The sequence below is a fragment of the Eretmochelys imbricata genome, chromosome 6 (assembly GCF_965152235.1).
Source record: "Eretmochelys imbricata isolate rEreImb1 chromosome 6, rEreImb1.hap1, whole genome shotgun sequence".
Classification (NCBI taxonomy): Eukaryota; Metazoa; Chordata; order Testudines; family Cheloniidae; genus Eretmochelys; species Eretmochelys imbricata.
Genome location: NC_135577.1, coordinates 32,539,627 through 32,556,641, shown reverse-complemented (window position 1 = coordinate 32,556,641; position 17,015 = coordinate 32,539,627). Strand labels below are relative to the sequence as shown.

The 17,015-nt window shown below is 42.0% G+C and overlaps 1 protein-coding gene across 6 annotated transcripts in view; it reads left to right on the top strand.

Annotated features, from left to right (window-relative positions):
• PDE3B (phosphodiesterase 3B) overlaps positions 1 to 17,015 on the top strand; it is a 289,400-nt gene that overhangs the window by 244,657 nt on the left and 27,728 nt on the right. For 5 of the 6 annotated variants that reach the window (XM_077818371.1, XM_077818372.1, XM_077818373.1 and 2 more), the window contains exons 17-20: positions 837 to 1,149; positions 5,428 to 5,549; positions 11,041 to 11,109; positions 11,375 to 11,539. The gene's annotated coding sequence lies outside the window, so the exon portion shown is untranslated. The remainder of the gene's footprint in view (positions 1 to 836; positions 1,150 to 5,427; positions 5,550 to 11,040; positions 11,110 to 11,374; positions 11,540 to 17,015) is intronic. The other variant, XM_077818374.1, reaches the window with a different exon arrangement.

The window sequence follows — 17,015 nt, the reverse complement described above, 5'->3', positions numbered from 1 at the left end:
TACATTGTACATTCTGTTCATAGATTTCCAAAAAAATATTTTGATTACTGAGATCAGGAAACAAATGGAGGTAATGACATCATTACTAAAGGCCAGATCAAGTCATATTTGCAAGCATGGCTATAATAAAAAGTGAAGGACGTGGTTTTACTCACCCAACAAAAGGAGGAATCAGAATACTGGCTATGCTGCCATCAGCAATAATAAATGATCAGGTAAGGCAGGCTAGGCTAGTATGAGCATAGCATTCTCACATTTCATTCCATCCTTCAGCTCCCAGTCCACTTCTGGTGTCGGTTCAAGGCCATCAATTAATTACAACCCAGTAACATTTTAATTCATGACCACCAAGACAGCTGTGCTGCTCTGATACAGTGCAGCTCACAAAACCCAGTACAAAGCACATAATAGCTAGATTGTCATTTGAGGGAATCCTAATTATGAAGTGAGGTCCCCATAGGAACTTGGACCAAGGTGGAGGTTACCCACCTTTAGGGAACTCTTCAGATTCTTTTTCTTTGAGAAAGCTTTCCCATCATAATTGCATAGATGTAAAACAAACAAACCTCTAAAATACCAAAAAGACATCAAACCAACTCTCCCCAAATATTTATTTAATCAAACCAGAGTCTCCTCCAACCAGGGAAGAGGAAAGTGCAGATATTTCCATGAAGCTCACTAGGATCCTCACTATGTAAATATTATTTACCTGGGAATCACTTAGCCGCTACTGTGCTGGATGTTGTACAAAACGTAAGATGAAGAACATTTTATAGTGTTATTTCTGTTTAGCAAAGCCTTCATTTTGAACAGATGGGTTCTCTCTCTGTTTGAAGACAGGTATTCTAACCAAACAAATTAACAAGACTCTTTCCTGCCAAGTGGTTTCCCATAGTCTTTCTCTTCACTGAGTTCTCCGTTTTCCTCACTGCCTGCCTTGCATTATGGATGGAACCAGGCTGTAAACTCTGCTCCCTCAGTGGACCCATTTCTTCCTTTGACTGTGGGAGACATCAGGGTATTATGTCGGTGCATCAGACCTAGTAAAAAACAACGAGTGGCATTCTTCTCCAAGCTCCCTTTCCACAGCAGAGCTAGACAGATGAGTCCAGGACTTACGAAGGCAAGATCAATGCTGCAGTCCTTGAGGTAAGTGCCCACTCAACAAAGCTGCTCCCAGAAATAATTGTTTACCTGGGTAAAACCCTATCTGAGAAGTGTATTTATGTTCCTTGCATTCAACCTTCCTTCTCTAAGAAATTTAATATAAAGGAGATCTTTTATTCTGTCACTTCATCTGAGAAATTGGCAGCCAGGTCCACCAAAAGCAAATAAAAAACTGAGGAAAAATCTTGAGAGGATTGAAACATTTTTGAGATCTTATTCTGAAGAAGGGTCAATTTCTATTTCTTCCCATTTGGAAAATGAGAAAGATATGCCTTCTTGCAGGCATTGCAATCCACAGGGACAAATTTAGACATATTATTTTAGCCCTTTCCAAACAAACATAAAAGGACTTGGGTGGTGATGGAGAATGATTAGCTGATTCTTCCCCCGATACCACTATTACTACTGTTGGAGTGTTGCCTGGGCCCTGCTGATTGGCTCTGCTACTGAAGTGATTTCAGGAGCAGTGCAAGTGTGTGTGTGGGGGGAAGTGTGGTTCATTTTCTGCATCCCTCACCAATGCAGGTGGTGTCAGTTACTGTTTTAATGTCCTTTACTCCAGAATAAGTTTTTAATTGGTGAATAATAATTTAGTGTTTGCCTTTGGGATTGCTGTATAATATATTTTTAAAGTGTATAATATTCCATAGCTATGGTACTGAGCTAAAATAAATCTGGTATATTTCAATCTTTTGATACTTAGCATAAAATGTTGCCTGTTTTTGCAGTAACACTTTTTCCTTCTTTGTGGGCATTTAAAGCTATTAGCCTTTTTCAAAGCCTTGAGGAAATATATCCTTACCTCGCCCTTCTCCCCCTCCCCCCGCCCACGCCACCTCTTTGCTATCATACTACTAATACGTAAACAAAAAATACAGGGGGGTATCGTGGTAAAAAAAGAGAGGACATTTCACTGATCTATTAGGAATACCCAAAGAGTTTTAGGACCACAGTAATATGGAAACTTTCATATATCAGTTCCTATCAGAGTCTTCCTTATTTTCTGTGGCCATAGAGGCTACTCAACTTCCAGAAGTAGTATCTTCCACTAGACAAACATTCTCCTTCCACAATTATGTTGGCTTTTGGGGGTATGGACTGTCATTTACAATATGTTTTCATAGTGCCTAGTACAATGGGCTTCAAGCTGGTTGGCCACTAGTGCCACCACAATATAAGTGTTTAATAAGGAGAAGTTATTTGGGGGCAATTCAAGACTTAAATTATTCTTTTAAAATTAGGTTAGATTTTATGTTTTCAAAGTTAATTGGTTTTAAAAAACACAGATTGTGCAGAAAGAAATATTAATTAAGCAAAGGAAAAGATAGGAAGGAACCTTTGAAACTGGTTGAATTTTCAATAAATGTTTTTCAGTATAGAAAGAATTTTCAGAAAATATTATTAAAAATGCTCAAATCCAAGATCTAGATTTTGCTGAAGGATTTATCTTGGGTTTGTCTGAAAGACTATGTAGTTCTATGTCACCATGTTTGTATTTAATTAATAGTTTTAATCCTCCTCTTCAGATCTCTAAAAATCTGAATCCCTAATAAAGACTCCTTTTTCACTGCTTTTGCTAAACCTGTTTCATACACAATTACTGTCACCTTTAATATCTCCCATTGACTAGAGAGACTAATTTTCTCTGGAAAAAGAAGGGTAACATAATTAACATCAGCAGCCCTGTTTCCCCATATGGGGTTGATATAACTAGCTACGTCAAAGTAAAAACAGTGCTTTGTCTCCACTAGGGTTGTACACTGAGACAGCTTATCTTCATGTAAAATCACATCTTTTTAAAATGAAGATGTAGCCTTAGATACTCTATTTTTCCAAATTTTTGTAAGTCTGGCATAGTTTGCTTGAAATTCCATGATGTTAACCATATGTTAATCCTACTGGGAACATGTTACTTCAATTCAGCTGACACTGGTCTAGGTGACCTGCAATTCTTATGTGTAGACAAGCTTGGGGAGAAGTCTTGAGTGGAACGGTGTTGTTAAGAAACCTAAATCCCAGGAAGTGGATGATTTTTTGATTCTACATAGCATTTTAGAGCACATTGGGAAAGGAAACTTCTTACAGTTGCATTTCAGCAAAGATCAAAAGAATTACTTTGAAGTAAATTTTCTTTTTTTAAATCTTAGATGACAACAGATATAGACAGCACATTGTTGTACATGTAATTCGAAAACCTGGACCTTTCCTTATAATATCTAACACATTCCTGAAGACCTAGGAAAATAAGGGAAAACATTTCAGTATGCCACAAAAGCAGCTGCCTAATCTGTGGCATAGATAAGAATCTAGTTTACAGATAATGGTATTAATTGTGGTCATTAGATTATCTGTGTGGCTTTTCTCCTTGGCAGGAGACTCTTCCTCAAAACTAAGGCTCTTGGGCCCTCTCTTTTGCAGGCTATTTTTGGATCTTATTGTAAATGAGGTAGCTGGCCCTAAACCTAAAGCAGTATCATCACCTTCCAACATTTGTGAGAGAGAAAAAGAGTAGAAAAGTCGGTCCATATAACAGAAAAGTACAAAAGTATTCTTTTCCTACCCTCTAAAGCTTTAAGTCCAGAGGGTGCTTTTTCTCCAGGACACAACAGAAGCCAGGGTTCAAATCAACTTTCCAAGAGCAATATGTGACTCTTTTCCACAAACTCTTTGCCGCCTTCAAGGGGGAAGACTGTCTGCATTTAGGAAGGAGTAGGAGGACGCAACATCAGACCACTAGATCTTTCAAATAATAGTGCAAAGGCACAAGGTATAACAACTTCTCATATTACCCCAGCTCTCATCTTGTGTTTTTTCCATGTTCTAGATATCCTGCCAAAAAACTCAAACCCTTGACTCATGTCTCCAGATCAGCCCTATCCTCAGAATCCCTTGCCACCTTTGATGAGTTCAGGCAGAAAATCTATTCTTTCTTCTTCATTATCACAAAAGAAGGGTTTGAAATGTATGTGTTTATATAAAAAATTCAAACGGGAATAACTGAGATCAACAATAGCAGATGTGGAATCAGACTCCTTTCTAGCTTTCATGGATCTGAAAGACAAGTATTTGTGAAAACCAATTCAGATAAAATATCAGAAATTCCTCCAGTTTGTGATTGATCAATCAAGGAATTGCATTACTCGTCCTTATAGAATGGCATTGTCTGTACTGACCTTTACTAAAGTTCTAGCTATGGAACAGCCTCACTGGCAAGATCCATGTATTACCCCACCTATATGACTGACTCATAAATTCACCAAACTTTTTCACAATCAAGGATGTGGGCAAAGAAACAACCTAATTATTTTTGAGAGTGGGGATCATGGTAAACCAAGACCAAGAAACTACACTGGAGAAAAAACTTGGATGAGGGCATAAGTACGCTTTATCTTTAAAGAATACAGTATATGGTGGATCAGATGTGAGGGAATGCAGCTGGGAGACCCTTCTGACAGAAGTGATAGCAGTTATACAAATCAAGTTCCATGAAAGGTGTAATAAGGAGCACGTTGCTGAAGGCTCAAATGGTGGTCCCATAAGCTTGGACAAAATCAAGTTCAAATGCCAAAGGGGAATGGGCTCCCTTAATTTAGGGTACAATCTTTCCAGGCCTTTATAGAATCTAATTGTTATGTTGTTAGAAAAAACAGTTATCTGCACAAGGGTGGAAAGCTGATATTGCTGCCCAATGAACCTTGATAGAGGAAATTGCTAAATCTTCCTGTTTTAGGTTTAGCAGATAGTTGCATATTTGTTGGATGGACGAATGCATCAGCGAGACTCTGGTTTGACAAGCCCAGATGGAGAACTGCCTCCATTTTGACAGATAGATGGCCCTAGTGGAGGGCTTTCTGCTACTTTAGTAAGATCTGCTAAACTTGCTCCAAGCAAATCTGCTCTTTGGGATTTAATCATGGAGCTTCCAGGCCATTAAATGAGGGTATTGCAGGTTCAGGGGGAGCAGCCAAACATGGTCCTGAGAGATCAAATCCAGGTGCAACGGCATTGAGATTGGAGTTGCCACTGAGAGGTCCAGTAGAGTGGAGAACCAATGTTGACAGGCCATGCTGGGGCTATTAATATAACCCGAGTGTGGTCCCGCTTGATCTTTAGCAGCACTCTGTAAGAGTGGGATTGGGGGAAAAGCGTAGTAAAGCTTTACTGTCGAGGATTGCAGGAAGGCATCTGTGATGGAGCCCAGATTGTGGCCTTAGAGGAAGTAGAACTGTTGACATTTGTGTTGTACTTGTTCACAAATAGGTCTATCTGGGGAGTCCCCCACTGCTAGAAAATGCATCTGGCTGCATCTGGGTGAAAAGAGCACTCATGGTGACTGGGAAAAGACCTGCTCAGGCAGTCAGCCCATTCTGCTCACTTGGAAGGTAAGAGGCCTTGAGATTGATTGAATGGATTGTGCAAAATTGCCACAGGTGAATTGCTTCCTGACACAGGAGGGATGAGCGAGCTCCTCCCTGCCTGTTGAGGTAAAACACTGCTGCAGTGTTGTCTGTACAAACAGGTTTCTCCCCCTGATATGAGGTAAGAAAGCCTGACAGGCAAGATGAATCTCCCTGAAATCTCTGACATTGATATGAAAAGTGAGTTCTGTCAAGGACCAAATACCCTGAGTTAGGAGGGGCCCCAGGCGAGCTCCACACCCTAGAGCCAACATATCTGAGTCATCAATGGTTGAGGGCAGAGGAAGGGAACACCCAGATAAATATTGAGAGGATCTAACCACCAATTCAGTTAAATTAGAACCCACAAAGGTACCATGAGCAGTGTCCAGATGAAGATGGATTGGCAAGTACACTGAGGCCAGTCACATCTGGAGGGGTTTGAGGTGCAGCCTTGCATGTTGTATTACATATGTGCACATTGCCCTGTGCCCTAGTAACCTCATACTGTTTTGGTCTGTGATTGGATGAATCTTGAGGTTTGTCACAAGAGATCAAATAGATCGAAATCTTGACTTCGGGAGAAATACTCTCACCTGTGTAGAGTCCAACACAGCCCCTATCAACTCTGTCCTCTGTACTGGGCAAAGGATAGATTTGTCTGCATTGATCAGGAGGCCCAAGGCCTTGAAGGGTGACTGAATGAGTTGAATGCTGAATATAACCTGAGCTCTGGACCAGCCAGTCATCTATGTAAGGGTAAACCTGCATTCCTAGTCTCCTGAGGAATGCTGCTACCACGGCCATACATATTGTGAACACCCAAAGAATTGCAGGTAGGCCAAATGGAAGCACCATGAATTGGTAATGTGAGTGCTTCAGTAGGAATCTGAGGAATTTTCTCTGCTGTTGGTATATCAACACATGAAAGTAGGCATCTCTTAAATTGAGGGTCTCCAGGATCCATGTAGGTAATAATGGATGCCAGGGTGACCATGCAAAACTTTATTTTTTGAGATAGTAGTTGAGCTGACGCATGTCTAAAATAGTTCTGAGACCTCCCTTGGCTTTCAAGATTAGGAAATATTCAGAGTAAAAACCCTTCCATCTTAAATTCTGCATAACATCACCTATGGCTCACATCTGAAGGAGAGATTGAACCTCCAGGACCAAAGTTCTTCATGAGAAGGGGTCCCTGAAGTGGGATGGGGAGGCAGGGTGGGATGAAGGGGTACAAATAAACTGGATGGTGTATCCCACTTCTACAGTCCCAGATATGGGACTAAGCACTACAGAGATGGGAAAGGTGGTTTGCAAACAAAGGAGAGTCTGAACTGAGGCCAGGCACTGTCCCTGTGTTGGGGTCCTAAGCACACTCTTGGGATGCAGCCCCTATATCTAGCATCCTCTCTAGAGTTGCAACTACATTATCCAATTGCTCAGCCCTTAGAACCAGTGCTGAACTCTCCCATACCTCAAATACAACCTCTTCTTGAACTCCACCCAAAGATGTGAGCCTTGTGGTTCACCATCTCAAGGGGCTATGTGGTTGGTGCAATTTATAAAACACAGATTCTTTGCACAGGGTTCTTACCCATTAATTTTTCTTACTCACATAATAAATACATAGATCTTTACAAAAATCATAAACCCTGTGTGCATTTCCCTGCCTCAGTTTCCTCACCACTCCAGAGCATTCTTTGAGCTGGAGTCAAGGTCATCTGTGTCCTTTTGTTACAGAGCATATTTTGGTTCTGAAACATGGAGCCTTCTCCCCCCACCTCACCTTGCTTGACTTGGCTGATTCATCCCCTTCCCCTCTCCTGCCCAAACTTTCTTTGTGTTACTCTAAACTGTCCCTCCTGCTTTGTCATTTCTGTCTCTTTGCCTTTCTTGGGGATCTTCCACTCTCTGCACTTCCCCCACCCCCTTTACACGAGTGAAGGAAATACCTTCTCCCAGGCTCCAGCAAATCCATTGTCCCAAAGTACTTCACTCTGAATTAGATAGTCATTGACTTCTAGTGACCCACCAATATACCTGTCTGGGAAATGCTTAAAACTTGTCAGCACTGGTGGATACACAGATAGACGGGTGTCAAGGTTCCTTCCCCACTCTGAACTCTAGGGTACAGATTCGGGGACCTGCATGAAAAACACCCTAAGCTTATTTTTACCAGCTTAGATTACTACTTCCCCAAGGTACAAACTATTTTACCTTTTGTCCCTGGTCTTTATTGCTGCCACCACCAAGCATCTAACAAATATAACAGGGAAAGAAATGTTTCCCCCCCCCAAAATCTCCCCAAGCCCTACACCCCCTTTCCTGGGGAAGGCTTGATAAAAATCCTCACCAATTTGCATAGGTGAACACAGACCCAAACCCTTGAATCTTAAGAACAATGAAAAAGCAATCAGGTTCTTAAAAGAAGAATTTTAATTAAAGAAAAAGTAAAAGAATCACCTCTGTAAAATCAGGATGGTAAATACCTTACAGGGTAATCAGATTCAAAACATAGAGAATCCCTCTCTTGGCAAAACCTTAAGTTACAAAAAGACACAAAAACAGGAATATACATTCCATTCAGCACAACTTATTTTATCAGCCATTTAAACAAAACAGAATCTAATGCATATCTAACTAGATTGCTTATTAACTCTTTACAGAAGTTCTGACCTGCATTCCTGCTCTGGTCCCGGCAAAAGCAACACACAGACAGAGAGAACCCTTTGTTCCTCCCTCCCACCCCCAGCTTTGAAAGTATCTTGTCTCCTCATTGGTCATTTTGGTCAGGTGCCAGCGAGGTTGTCTTAGCTTCTTAACCCTTTACAGGTGAAAGGGTTTTTCCTCTGGCCAGGAGGGATTTAAAGGTGTTTACCCTTTCCTTTATATTTATGACAAGAGGCATTTGTGATACAGCAATTTTCACAGTAACAACTTCAAAATAACTTCATGATATCAACCATAATTCATAAGTTGTACATATGTTCCCCAAATCATCACACAGAAACAGTAGGTATACTTGGAGCCCTTATATTTGAAGGCTTCCGAGGTATCCGTGAGTTTAACAGTCTGAAGCCAGCCCTAAGGCCATCATCTCATGGGTCAGTATACGAGACTCCAGTACCGATATGTAGTCTCTGGTTGCCATAAATGCTTGGGGAGTTGATTTCAAGAGTACTGATGTCGCAGTTATTACCACCAGGCGTGAAGATTTCAACAGCATTGATACCAAGATCATGGGTATCGGAGGAATGGCAATGTGTACCAGCTTCATTGGTACCAAACTTGGTTCTTGAGGAGCCTTTCTAGTCTTTAGCTCCCTATGAACACTACAGAGCTGGAAGTCTTAGGGTCCTTTGACTGGCCTCGGTATGGAGAACAGTTCCTCTTTTCCCTGGGAGTCTTATGAGGTTTTCTGCCCTCTATTACTGGTTGAGGATCTCAGCGACAGAACAGTTGAAATTCTAGCTGCCGAAGTACTTCTTGCAGAGGTGTATTCTGCTTAATGAGTCCTGGGCTGGCCTGGATCAGAGGCTGGATACCTCTCAGAGGTAATCTCAGAAGGGCTTCTCTGGATTTTTGCATCGTCTTAGAGAAAAACTTACAAATAATGCATTTGTCCCTAATGTCCTTCACCTAAATAGATGTGCATCCAGTAATGCCCATTGTTAAAAGGCATGAGGGCCTCACAGTTTTTAAAACCTGGGGACTAAGTATTGCTTCCTCTTCCCCTGCAAGGAGTGTCTGGGACTGTGTCAGACCCATCCCCATAAACTCCCACAGCTGCAGGAAGCTCAGCATTCGCCCCTGCTTCCTGTCCCCATCACTCCTCAGCATCACAGGGTCACTGTACGGGGAGCTACTCCCCCATCCACCCAACCCCCCTGCATCTGGACCTCCCATACCCAGATACCCCCACCAAGCCTCACCCCATACACCCAGAACCACCCTAGCCCTCCACACCCAAACCCCACCCCACTGAACCTCAACCCTTGCATCTGGAGCCCCCATACTCCTGCACCCAGACCACCCCCCACTGAGCCATCTGCACTAAAATCCCCACGCCCCTGCACCACCCTGGGTTCCCACATCTAGACACCCATCTAGCTGCACCCAGACCCCCCTGCTGAGCCCCAACCACTTTCACCTGGAAGCCCCCGCAGAGTCCCCATTACCCCTGCACCTGGAAACCCTCTCCCCCCCCCCCCCCCCGCAACGAGCCTCTGTGCATCCAAATCCTTCCACACCTAGACCTCCTTACTGAGCTGCTTGCACCCAGATTGTCCCACACAGAATCCTCTTGTCCCACACCTGGATCCCACACACACACACTGAGCCCCTCCACACTTGGATTCTGCCTAGTGGAGCCTGCCTGCCCCACACCTGGTGCACATGGTACAGAGGGGCAGGGCCTCAGGGTGTTTCTGGGACAGGCCCAGGCCTTGTGTTGTGTCAGGGTCTGGTGCAGTCTCACCACTGAGTCCGTGTCCTGAGAGGTGGAGAGGCTGTGGGGTGATTTCCCACCTTTGTACAGCCAGTGGCCTGTGCTCCCCACTGCCATGCTGGAGCTGCTGCATTTATTTATTGACAATAAAACTTGCAGAATTTTAAAATATTGTGTGCTGAATTTTTAATTTTTTGGCATAGAATGCCCTGTAATAGTAAGTACGTAAGTTTAAGACAGAAATGTGATTTTTCAAGTTGACAAATGTCCCTTTAAACAATAAACAGCTGATACTGAGGCCTGGTCTACACTGGGGGGAGGGAGGGGAGAATTGATCTAAGTTATGCAACTTCAGCTACATGAATAACGTAGCTAAGTCAACATACTTAGACCTACTCACCACGGTGTCTTCACTGTGGTGAGTCGACTGCTGCCACTCCCCCGTCGACTCTGTCTGCATCTCTCGTGGCAGTGGAGTGCAGGAGTCGACAGGAGAGCACTTGGGGGTCAATTTATCGCATCTAGACTAGATGCGATAAATCGACCCCCGCTGGATCGATCGCTGCCTGCCGATCCAGCGGGTAGTATAGACATACCCTGAGGCTGAATGACCGTCTCAGATTAAGGAACATCCTCTGTTTCTGTGGTAGCCTGTGATGCTCAAAAGGTGAAATCTTGTCCCACTTAAGTTGATGGCAAAAACTCTCATTGACTTCGTGGCATCAGGATTTTACCCAGAGTCTCTACTGAGGATGCTTTCTGATGGACTGGGACCTTTAATAGCAGTACATTTTCATTATCTATACAAAAGATTTAACTTCTCATTTCAAAAACTGCAAACCAAATTGTCTTACATTTTAAGTATATGGTTTGAAATGCAGTAATCCAATATAACCCTCCTCCCCCTCCCAAAAGGCATGTAGCCTTTTTAATTAAAAGAACAAATTTAAACTTTGGACAATTTTAGAGTGAAACTGGCAGGCTCTTCCAAAATTGCACTCTGGCTAATGTTATCTGTTTTTACTGCAGATTCAACTGTTTTTATCTATGGCTCAATCAGCACTTAGTCAGTTTTAGAAATTCTACATGGACTCTTCAGTAAGTAAATTATAACAACCCAATTTTTAATGTGGTCATTTCCCCACATATTTTAACCCTATTCAGCAAAGATAAAAATAAAATAAATTGCACATAGGCAGGCTGCTTGCCTTACTCTTGGGGCTTCTCTGTTCTAGAGAACTTAACTGTTTATAACTGAACCAGTTGTATTTTATACATTTAAGCACAAAATGTTCAGTGTGTCTGCACTAGCAATGTTCAAAGTTATTTTGATTGCGATGTTCTCTGGTTACCTATCCCTCAGTTCCCAGCACAGCTCCCAGAAGCAACAGACCACTATCCTGGGAAGGACAGACAGTTGGAATGCTTCAAGGGAATACTTCACAGAGACTGGTAAAGACTTATGAATCTGCGGGAATGACTGTCCACTGGGATGAAAATGAACTCTCCAGAGGACAGTCTGCAGAAGGTAAGGGCAAATAGCTACAAACCTTTATGCCCCTGCTTGGGAGCTGAGAGAAAAGATTAGGGTTTCATGTCAGGATTATTTGTGGGCAGTTGGTTGTGGGAGGATCCCAGTTATCTGTGATCTGAAATCTGGGATCAGATTTACTAAAGATTTCATAAAGAAGTGACTTTTCCCTGAGGAAGAGAACTTAGGTCTCCTTATCTGGGAGGCTGGCACAGGAAGAGAGAGGCTTTAGTATGTGACAAATCAAATCAGAGTGACATCTTGCATTTCCCTACAGAACCTATCCCTTTTGAAGGCAAAGGCTATCTTCTAAATTGACAAGATATCCTCCACTCCATCTATGGCCTAATGCAGGGGCTCTCAAACGGGGGTTCAGGACCCCTCAGGGAGTTGTGAGGTTATTACATGGGGGTCATCCCAAACCTCACTTTGCCACCAGTATTTATAATGGTGTTAAATATATAAAAAAGTGGTTTTAATTTATAGGGGGCGGGGTGTCACACTCAGAGGCTTGCTGTGTGAAAGGGTTCACCAGTAGAAAAGTTTGAGAACCACTGGCCTAATGCATATGCTCTGTGTGCCCCTGAATAAACTGAAAGTTAACTTGAGGGAGCCTTGGGCAATTACACTAAGGTTGTTGGCAGCCAAGAGGATTCTGGGTAGGTTTTTCCTTAACTTTTAGAGATGGACTAAATGAAATATAACTGCTATAACTGAAATATTCCTGCTATAACTAACAGCATCTGACAAACCTGGACATACAGGAAAGAATGCTGCAGAAAATTGTGCAGTATGCAGGTCAAAAGAAAAAAATCCAGGGACTGCCTCCACTTCCCTATCCATGGGGTCCTTTTAGGCTAACATTAGATCCACAAAGATATCTCTCTCTCTTTGTGTATGACATAAGATTGTTTTGTTTGTTTTTTTTTTTTTAAAGTCCACTCCACTTATGGCCTGATGCACTTCTCTTTTAAAAAAAGTCTTAGCCAAAAAAATAAAAAATGGCTTGATACATTCCTTCTGAGGATCTTTGAATTTCATGGCTGCAGAACCCTGCGTCAACAAATGTGACACACACCAAGTGAAGTCTGGGGCGCTGTCCTTGAATTTTAAGTAATAAGAAACTCTTTTCTCTGATTTTAAGCCTTTAGCTTCTTTTCAGCCATTGAAACTGTGAGGAGCCAGGGGGCCAGGGTCAGCAGTATTGCCAGTGCTTGTATGACAAAGCAAGTAAGAAAGACCCACATAAGGTCTCTGGTGGAGCAGACTGAGTCATTGAATTACTTGTACCCATAGTAATATATAGAAAGATGAACTGGTTGTTATGCTGAATTTGCAAATCTTATTGAAATTTTTGGCCCAGTCTTGCTCCAGTGAAGTCAGTGGCAAAACTCCAATTGATTTAAATAAAAACTGGTTCAATGCCCAGATAGTAGGTACTACTTATAGTAGCTGCATTTATCTAACATTACTAGTAAGTAATCCTACATGCTGCTCTAGAAAAAACCTGCAGCACCCCATCCACACTCAGACTACACTTCATAGTCACTGCCACAAACCATTCTCAAATATCATCTTTCAGCCTTTTAAACTTTACAAAATTTTAGTTGTAAAGATAAAGTTGTAAAATATTGTGGGGGGGATTAAAAGTTGAGGAAAACTTGTCAGCTTTTCAAAGTAGTACATATTTTTCATTAATAGTGTGTTAAAAGTATGCATAAAATGCAGGATTTTATGTCAGTTTGTGTTCTGTCTCAAGTACAGAATTAAGTAAATTTGATATAAACAGCACAGCTATAGTTGTATAGACTTGTCCAGATGAAATATTTGTACTACAGAATGTTTAGTAGTAGTAACGTATGAAAATTAAAGCAATTCCTATGAGTTTTATTTCCATCTACTGTATTTCTTCACCTTTTCAAGGTTTCCTATTTTAATAATCTTTGCTTTACATTGAAGATAATGTGTTTGATCCTTTGAATAATTATTATCTGGAGGAAATAACTGAAGGATTATCTATAAAACACCACCATACCATTTTAAGTTAGAATAAGCCATATTTTCAAAATAAAAGACAGTAGTTTTCACCTGATCTTAGCCCTATTTTATCCTTAATAAAATTTGACTACAGTCAGTTTCTCTGTCTTCTCCGTACATTACTCAGTTAAAGATGGCTTAACTGTGGTATCTGGCAGGAATTTAATCACTATTAGTGTATATTGCAAATCACAGAAATAGTATATTTATTATTATACATTTGTAATATTTTGGGGTGCAATCCAGATCAGTAAGAGGTTATGTTACGACCTGTCCTATAACCCTGGGTGCCTTAAATGCTCTGCTGCTTGGCTCACAGGTGAGACCCAAACAGCCAGCAGACAAGCAGGCAGTTTCTTGAGTGTCTGGGTGCTCCACAGCCTCATTGTTCAGTGCCCTGACCCCAGCTGCCTGCTGACAATGGAAGAGCCCCACCCTGGTATCAACCAGCCTTGCAAACCCACCACACTTCCAGTCCCGAATTTCCCCAAAACCATCTGTCCTGAAGTGTCTAGCCCTCTCCTGGAACACCCAGAGAAGTAATAAGATTCGTGGCTTCTTTAAAGAGAACAAAAGCAAAGTTTATTCCTTTAAAAGGAATTAACAATCACTTCGATTCACACACAGCATGGGGGTGGTTTAGATTAAAAGTAAAACAAGTTCATTAACAAAAAGAAAGAGGTTTTAAGTGAGTTGAAGCAGGGCGGTAACTAGGGTGGGGTGAGAGGGGCAGTTGCTTAGCATGCAGAGCTGGCAGAGACACAAAAATTGGACAGCGCAGGTACATTTCTGAATATAGCTCTGTAGAGGGAGCAGCATGTTCCCTCAGTGTCTTCAGAGGGTGTCTTGTAATAATTAAGATGGAATAAATAGACCAAAGATGTTAACATAACCCAATCACTGTCCAATATTACACAAGGTTTGGAGTTTCATATACAAACACCCCATAAAAATCCTTTTAACCTTTTATTAAAGATAAAGAAGAGTAGGAAAAACAGTTTACATTTAAAATGCTGAGAGTATTAAATAATGCTTTTATTTATCATCATCCTTTGTTCACTCTCCTTTTAGCTGAAGAGAATTTTTAGAAGGAAACCCCCCTTTGTTTGGCAGTCTCTTAGGTGGTATCAAGATGATAACTGTCCTTTTGGGAAAAGAGAAGTTGAGATGGGCTGGAACTGTTGTTGCTGCTAGATTCCAATCCCATTTCATCCCCGATGGTGGTTGGGATTCAGTTGGTCCCAGTAGAGGTGGCGATGTCACCTGGGTCCCTCTTTCTGGCCCAGTCTACTCAGGACATCCCTCAGGATCAAAATGACAAAGGCTCAGGGTCCTAGGAGACAGTAGGGGTGGCAGCCATAATAGTGAAGCTCGCTCCAGTAGCCAGTTTTTCTTCCAGAGTCTCTTTAAGGACTCCAAAAGGGAGTGGTGGGCAGCCCATCCCCTCATTCTGCCCACCTATTAGGCCTTGTTTCCAACACACCAGTTTTGGTTCATTGATTTCTCGTTCCATACTTTCCTAGTTTACCACAGTCCTTACTTAACACAGTCCTTGAGTTATATGAGCAGGCCTTTTTTGTTGGACTAATTCAGTCTTTTAGTCTTGCTTTTGCACCTTTTCCCATCAACGTTTGTTGTTGTTGACATCTTATGAACTTACATTCACTTTTTACAGCTGAGCTCACAATTAGATTAAATTTATAGGCCCAGTTATCACAACATAAGCTCTCTCTTTTATCAATCAATTCTGCCAAGGTCAGATGTTTGTTCACAAAACCACAATTAAAAAAAAACCTATCATTTCAAGCATATAGAAAAAGGAAAAGAAAAAGGTACTTGGTTATCTTTTACAATTTGCAAATTTCTTATCCCAAAAATTGGGATTTAATCAGATATTACAAAAATGACTGTTAAACCTTTCAGATGTTAACAGAGCTTAAGAACTTACAACTCACTTCACCTATAGCTAAAACAAAATTCAAAACTGCTGCTGTTGTTGTCCAGCTAGACTAAAAGATATAAGGCACTTGGCATGGTTTTAATCAGGCCACAACTTTATTATTAGGTGTCTGGGTTGACCCAGAAGGTAAGTGTATAGTGCAGGTAACCCCGTGTTCATTCAGTAATTACCTGGGGGCTTCCATCAGGTCCCTCTTTTTTCATCCAGGTCCCCCAACCAACCCATTGATGGGATCTTACCATCCCCCCCCCATAGGAGGGTTAAAGTGTGCTATAAGAAAGGGGGGCTGGCTCCCTGCCATACCATTCATAGGAGCCCCAACCACTCCCACCATCCCCAATCCATTCCTTTAACCAGCACCACCTGATTAAGTCATTTTCCAAGCCATTATCTCGTCACTGTATCCCTTCCCCATGGAGTACCTGCCCTGGACATCCGCCCCACACTTACATGAGTTGTGACATAAAGCCTAACCCCTTCATGCCACACATCATCAAAGCCCTCCCTGAACCTGCTGTGGGGGAGGCAGAGGGAAAACCCCCACTCCACCAGGCCAATCTGGTGGTGAGGGAAAAATTCCTTCCCAGCCCCCCTGAAAAGGGGCAGCTAGTGCAGTGCCCACATAGGTCTTGACCAAACCTGGTATTTTACCAGCTAAGGGGGAGGGAAGGTGGGTGTAGCCTTAGCCTGCTCCATGTAAGAGGGGCTTCACTGCTCGGGGCTGTCCCTTTTAAACCCTTCTGCCCTTCCAGTTCCCAGGGGATGAGTCAGTGACCACGCTGATCCGTCCTCCCCTTTTGCAGCAGTTTCTGACCTCTTCCCCCAACTCCCCAGCAGTAAAGCGCTGTTCCCTTCATTTGGCCAGCCAGACAAAATCCACCCCTCTTGAAGATGCAATGCAGTCATTTGTAAGATGTTTAAAAACAAACTAGTTCTTGTCACTTCTTTAGCTGTATGTCCCAAATGGATAAATGGGGGAGGGGAGATAGAGGAGGGGCTGTTTTTGCCTCTTACACAGTAAAAGCTGCACATTTACACAAACCATGAAAATTGTATATAATAGTGGTTAAGCTTGCTCTCTTGGAGAAAAACTTTAGCCCTGATGGCATTCTTACCCAAGTGTGTTGTCTTATTTAAAAAGAAGCAACAAAATGATGGTTTTTGGGAATCACTTTTGCATTCATGAGCAATTTGCAACACCCAAAGGAGTAAAAATTCAGACATTTGTAGTTCATGACAGACTTAGCCCACCTGTTTTGCCACCAACATTTGTGATGACAGTATGACCATTGTGGCAACATAGTCTATCACAAGGATCTAAACTGCAATACTAACACTAACCGGTGTCTCATGTCCAGAACAAAAACAAACACAAACATTAAAAAACGTAACTGGAATGAAAAAAAAAACCCACTGCAAAATCCAAAAGAACAAGAAAAAAACACATACACTCCGCAAAATCCAAAAGGAAAAAAA